The sequence below is a fragment of the Salvelinus sp. IW2-2015 genome, unplaced genomic scaffold (genome assembly GCF_002910315.2).
Source record: "Salvelinus sp. IW2-2015 unplaced genomic scaffold, ASM291031v2 Un_scaffold3411, whole genome shotgun sequence".
Classification (NCBI taxonomy): domain Eukaryota; kingdom Metazoa; phylum Chordata; class Actinopteri; order Salmoniformes; family Salmonidae; genus Salvelinus; species Salvelinus sp. IW2-2015.
In genome coordinates, this window is record NW_019944691.1 from 51625 (window position 1) to 58453 (window position 6829).

Below are 6829 nucleotides of genomic sequence, written 5' to 3' on the forward strand. Positions count from 1 at the left end.
TAACTAGGCAAGTCAGTTAAGAACACATTCTTATTTTCAATGACGGCAGGTAACAGTGGGGTAACTGCCTTGTTCAGGGGCAGAACGACAGATTTTTACCTTGTCAGCTCGGGGATTTGATCTTGCAACCTTTCGGTTACTAGTCCAATGCTCTAACCACTAGGCTACCATTGATGCCATAGCTCCAGTAAGGTTAAAAAAGGCCACATCCAAACAGAGAGCCCCTTAGATGACTGAGGAAACTAATCAATTAAAGAGACATTGCAGAAAGACAGAGCAGAAGAGGAGAAAGTCAAAGTTGCAGGTCCACTATGATATTCTGAGAGAGCAACTAGAAATGCCAAACGGGCTCATTTTATCACTAATGAGAATAATTTGAGTGCTCTTCTTGACCATTGATGGCCTGATGAATCCCCAGCAAAACTATGTGAGCTTTCCTCCACATCTAAATGTGGTGAGTTTGCACAGAYGATACACAACATTACATTTCTGTGTCAGAAGAGGATTTCAGCTCCATGGATAAATTATTAGACTGTATTAGGGATTGAAATAGTCACAACTTCCTCCAGCTAAATCAAGACAAGACAGAGGTACTTGTTGTTGGAGCCAAAGCACCGAGGTACTTGTTGTTGGAGCCAAAGCACAGAGGTACTTATTGTTGGAGCCAAAGCACCGAGGTACTTATTGTTGGAGCCAAAGCACCGAGGTACTTGTTGTTGTAGCCAAAGCACCGAGGTACTTATTGTTGGAGCCAGAAAGAAAGACTCATACTTTTACTACAAGCAGGCTTGACTACTGTAATGCTCTCCTGTCTGGTCTACTCAAGAAAGCCATTGGTCAACTGCAAAACATACAGAATGCTGCAGGGTACTGACCAAAACCAGACGGAGAGAACACATTACACCGGTTTTAAGGTCTCTGTACTGTAAAACATACAGCAGGCTGCAGGGTACTGACCAAGACCAGACAGAGAACACATTACACCGGTTTTAAAGTCTCTGCACTGGCTGCGAGTTTTAGAATTCATTTGAAGATTATTCTATTGGTTTTCAACTCACTCCATGATTGTTCACCCCAATACATGTCAGACATGCTTTTAAGTTATGTATCCAGTAGGTCCCTCAGGTCCTCTGGCCTTTTAACTATCCCAAAGCCTAGGACCAAGAGGCATGGAGAGACAGCCTTATAACTATCCCAAAGCCTAGGACCAAGAGNCTTGTTGTTGGAGCCAAAGCACAGAGGTACTTATTGTTGGAGCCAAAGCACAGAGGTACTTATTGTTGGAGCCAAAGCACCGAGGTACTTGTTGTTGTAGCCAAAGCACCGAGGTACTTATTGTTGGAGCCAGAAAGAAAGACTCATACTTTTACTACAAGCAGGCTTGACTACTGTAATGCTCTCCTGTCTGGTCTACTCAAGAAAGCCATTGGTCAACTGTAAAACATACAGCAGGCTGCAGGGTACTGACCAAGACCAGACGGAGAAAACACATTACACCGGTTTTAAGGTCTCTGCACTGGCTGCGAGTTTTAGAATTAATTTGAAGATTATTCTATTGGTTTTCAACTCACTCCATGATTGTTCACCCCAATACATGTCAGACATGCTTTTAAGTTATGTATCCAGTAGGTCCCTCAGGTCCTCTGGCCTTTTAACTATCCCAAAGCCTAGGACCAAGAGGCATGGAGAGACAGCCTTATAACTATCCCAAAGCCTAGGACCAAGAGGCATGGAGAGACAGCCTTATNTAACTATCCCAAAGCCTAGGACCAAGAGGCATGGAGAGACAGCCTTATAACTATCCCAAAGCCTAGGACCAAGAGGCATGGAGAGACAGCCTTATAACTATCCCAAAGCCTAGGACAAAGAGGCATGGAGGCAGCCTTTAGTTACTATGCCCCCAGCCTCTGGAATAGCCTGCCAGAGAACCTGAGGGGGGCTGAAACTGTGAACATATTTAAAAGGGAACTTAAAACACCTTTTTAGCTTTGCTTTTCCTCAGGGGGCTTTTTAGTTGTTCAGTTTGTGTCATTCTTTTGTTTATAGACATTTACATTACATTTAAGTCATCTAGCAGACGCTCTTATCCAGAGCGACTTACAAATTGGAAAGTTCATACATATTCATCCTGGTCCCCCCGTGGGAAATGAACCCACAACCCTGGCGTTGCAAGCGCCATGCTCTACCAACTGAGCCACACGGGACCATATAGTATGTTTGTTGTGAAGTAAATATTTCAGCTTTTATTTTCATTGTGTTTTGTTAGTTTTGCATTCCATGTCTGAAATGTGCTGTATAAATAAAGCTTGATTTGATAGTCAGATTAATGATACACCATTTTGGTAAATTAGTTTAAAATGGAAAGGCTATTGAGTCAACGTGCCGTGCCACCTACAGCTCCTCTGCTCTGAGGGACTTTTCTGAACCTGTAGCAGTAATTTACCAGCAGTATAGTCTGTTATCGAGTAGCAATAGTTGGGAGGAGGAGGACGCGATGCGAGTTCAGTGGAAATACAAACTCGACTCTCACTGATGGGAAACCAAACCACCAACATACCCTCATGTAATGTTAATATGTGTCTTGATTGTAGGCCTACATGTCCTCAAATGGCTCTCTATTCCCTATTTAGTGCAAAAGAAGGGCACTATGTAGGGTGAAGGGTGTCATTTGGGACACATCGCGCAGACACACAGTAGGGTTCTAACTTCTAGTTAGAAACCATACAGTCACGTCTCAGGGTTCTAACTTCTAGGTTAGAAACCATAACAGTCCATGTCGCAGGGTTCTACTTCTAGGTTAGAAACCATACAGTCAGTCCAGGGTTTCTAACTTCTAGGTTAGAAACCATACAGTCAGTCCAGGGTTCTAACTTCTAGGTTAGAAACCATACAGTGTCCAGGGTTCTAACTTCTAGGTTAGACACATACAGGTATGTCGGTTAAAATAAGTTTATGATATGTGAGAAAGCTGGCTGGCCTCAGGTAGTCTAGGGGCTATATTCAGGTAAACAACATTCAAGCATTCCAGCTCTGTTTTTTTACATAGACGGATAACCAACAATCAGAAGCCAGAAGTATATTTACATGGTTACATTGGTGTAATGAAACGGGAGTCATTTAATAATAAATTTTAAGGTGAGTACAGGTTTGGGTTTTTGACAGTTTTTGAAATATTTTGCTATGGTTTGGGAAAGAGGAATCTGTTCCATCTCCAGATGTGATGCACAAAGCCTAGAGTACTAGATTCAACTGTCAGAGAATGGTCCAGGGATGGAAAATATATTAACACACTGCAAATTGACCATAACTAAGGCCATAAAGAGAATGTAAAAAGGAAAAAAATCACTGGCGGGCTGGTTTTGGCCCGCAGGCCGCCTGTTGCAGACCCCTGGCCTAGAGGCTATACATCTCGCTGATGAAGTCACGTTTTCCACTGAAGCAGCGGTGGCAGTAGCGTTGACCCTGATTCATAACATTAGCTGAACTCATATTTTCCAACAGTTTCACATTCTGCTTGACATGGTCACACTCTGCGCATGTAAAGGTGCACAGAAACTGCCCCCGAGACATCTATCCTATCTACCGCAAAAAATCTGCGTCGAGCGCAATTTCGACTGGTGCCTCTTCCTGTCGCTTTCCTGTGTTCAGAACTACGGTCTTTCAGTTATCAACATGAACTTTCAGAAGCCTTTATTGTGACACTGAATTTAAAAATGTCAGAAGTTGACTTTCTGATTCTTGACATGGAAAATACTACAGGCACGTGCATTACACCCTGGACTAGAGCTAGACGCGCCTTGCAATTGTACTTTCAGAACAAAATATTCAGGAWWTTWTTWKTTTTTTTGTTGCAACAAATCTTTACCGATAACATTTAAACGTTGTGAAAGAAACATGAACAGATCCCGTTCTGCGGTGGATACATAAAGRCATTGGATTGGTGTGAACTACATGCACGTCAACTAGTAATTTAGCTCCATCTTTGCAGTAGCTTGGTGGTAGTTGAACAAATTCAAATCTAGGTCGTGTTTTCAGTAGTTGATTACTTTATTGCCATYTAGGGGTGTAGGTAACTACTGGAATTACACAACACTTGTTTAGCCACCGTCACAAGTGCCTAATTGTCACTTTTAAAAAGTTGTTTTTAAAAGGCWAAATTACACTGTGGTAACGTATGGCCCAATAGTGATCTGTTCTTGCAATTTGTATTCAATGACATTTCAGATTTGCATAAGACAATTTTTCACTGAGTACTTGGATGTAGCAAACGCCTTTTAAAAAGTAACTTCAGTTAAGTAAACTAAACTTTTTTGGGCGACCGCACCAAATTCACATAGAAATGTGAGTCATAGATCATTCATTATCTTTGAGAGCAAATCTAAGAAGCAGTAGAGCTGTTCTATGTGTGCTATTTCTATGCTCCGTTCTTAAGATTAGTTTGAGTCTTTTACTTTCAGTTTTGTACACCAGCTTTAAACAGCTGAAAATACAATATTTAGTTATGGAAAATATATTTCACAGGGGTGTAGACGGTACAATGATTCTCTACACAATGACTGCTCTGTTACATACACTGACATTAATTAGGTGAACTACGATCATTTTAGCAACCAGGAGCAATTTCTGCAGTGCATATTTAAGGGTAGCTTTAGTGCAGTTTTAATTTCTTCCATTGTGAAGTAATTGACAGATTGGTAAACTATATTTTCAGAGTAGCTTCCTGGTGTAAGTGAAAAAGATGAGATCCACATCTCATATTAACCAGAGCACAGTGCTCTAGAAAGGCTATTTCACCTACCTCATGTTCAAAATAAGGATTTTAATCCAGATCTGACGGTTTGTTCCAAATTCTATGCGTAAAGTTGAAAATCGAAGAGCCGGTATGGTATGTATGTCTCGACACTCGCACTCACTCAATTGACACTGTCAAGAGAGAAACGTTTACCAAGCGCAGCCTCCCCTCTTCGGTCAATAACCRACGTTGTTTGCATAGTTCTGTATACGTCACGACAAACTCAACACGTTGATGGCGGCATGGGAGGTCGTAACATTTATAGCTGAGGAACAATTACGGTTCTCACGTTAATAATTTTAGGCTGCAGTTGCAACGAACAAAAATATATACCCATACAATGTAGCTATTTTGAATAATTTTGTCATTAATCAAGCCATCACTAACATCTTCATTACTAGCAGTATGGATTAAGGTCAAAACCAAACTGTTGCGGAGATATTGGATGTTGAGACTTCCAAGGAGAAAATAGCTTATGCTGAAACTCATTCATWTGCTTGCAGTCATACCGGAATACCTCAACCAGGGAGCAACTTCCAAAGAGGCTGACAAGTGAACCATCACTGAGTCAGCAACAGGACAACATCATCCGTATCCTCGCTGCTAAAATCAGAGAGCGAAGATGACATAATGGATTTGGTGAAATAACACTGTCAGCACCGTTAACCTGAAGAAAGCGATTGATTTCAATTCTGAGGAAGTAAATACTCTGAAGCAACAGAACGCAACATTGAAAACTCAGGTTGCAAAGCAGGAGAAGAAACTCACTGAAATGGAGTAAATGGTAAACGAGACTGACCGATAGGGTCGGAGATGGAATCTTCGAATTTACGGAATCGCAGAAAGATCTGAGGAGAACATCAACGCAAAGTGAAGGACATTTGCAGGACAATAGTTCACGAGCATAAATGATTCGGGAGACAGACGCAGGAATGCGTAATCGTTTTTTAAAATGTAGCCCAAATTACGGYGTGCAGTGTAAAGGCTCAGGGACGAAGACCAAACAAACACKTAACAAAAACACACGGTTGAAACACAAACAAAAGAGCGAGGAGTATCTTGAATAGATTAACACACTAAAGGCTGATTTTACTCAAATGTGGGTAATTGGATGCTTAGATGTAACCATAGACCGTCTTATTTTTTGCACAGGGTCAATTAAACATGAAAATAAAGGGAGAGATATCAGACTTCTATTTTTAAAGAAGCACAAACAGGCAGATCAGGCGCGAACAGACCCCAGGCCTTGCATCACCATCGGTCCCCAAAGCAGCTCCCTACCTGAGGCTAGTTAGAGTGGTCAGACTTCACAAGGACCCAGTCTACCACCACCAGTTCAGAGCAGCTACCAGGCAGTCAGTCACATGCCCAGTTCAGCATTTAAGTTTAGCTTCAGYTTGTAATAGATTATTTTGTCAGATTWAGCCTCATTTTAAAATATTTGTTGATTCATGTGTGTTCTTGTTTTGATRGCTGTGGCATTTTTATTATGATTATACAGTAATGGTTCTTGTGTTATTTTAATGTAATAGATGTATCAAGGGATGACACAGAGACCTCTGAGCGAGACAGTGAGCCAGAGCTGCCAGGAGATGTCATCGAGCCCCTCCCAACTGCATCAAGGGAAGACAGAGACCTCTGGCTCTGAGCAGGACAGTGAGCCAGAGCTGCCAGGAGATGGGAGCCCCTCCCAACTGCACCAGATATGCTGTTCACAGATTCAGGTGTATTGGGCAGAGACAAATGCCTACAGGTGAAACAATAAGTCGAATCTTGATTTACAGAATATTCAAGCCATGAATTGTCCTTTAAACCAGGAGCTGTTGAAAGCCCTTTTCCTAGTATGCTGAGTTCTAGGAATTGTTTTCTAACACGGCTGTACAGGACCCTCTGCTCTGGATCTTGACATGTCTGAAATACACGTTAAATAATGTGTCATATCTTTGGAAATGTATAATGAAGGGATCCACAAGATTAGATACTAACTAAAATGTGTAGTTTAAAGTATAGGCCTGGCCTACCATTGGGTCCTTTCTG

The 6829-nt window shown here is 41.6% G+C and overlaps 1 protein-coding gene across 1 annotated transcript in view; it reads right to left on the bottom strand.

The window, feature by feature from the left end:
- The window catches only part of LOC112075808 (uncharacterized), a gene marked incomplete at its 3' end in the record, with an annotated part of 48685 nt that extends 43687 nt beyond the window's left edge, over positions 1-4998 (bottom strand). The window contains exon 1 of the mRNA XM_070441075.1: positions 4799-4998. The remainder of the gene's footprint in view (positions 1-4798) is intronic.
- Between the last annotated feature and the right edge of the window lie 1831 nt (positions 4999-6829).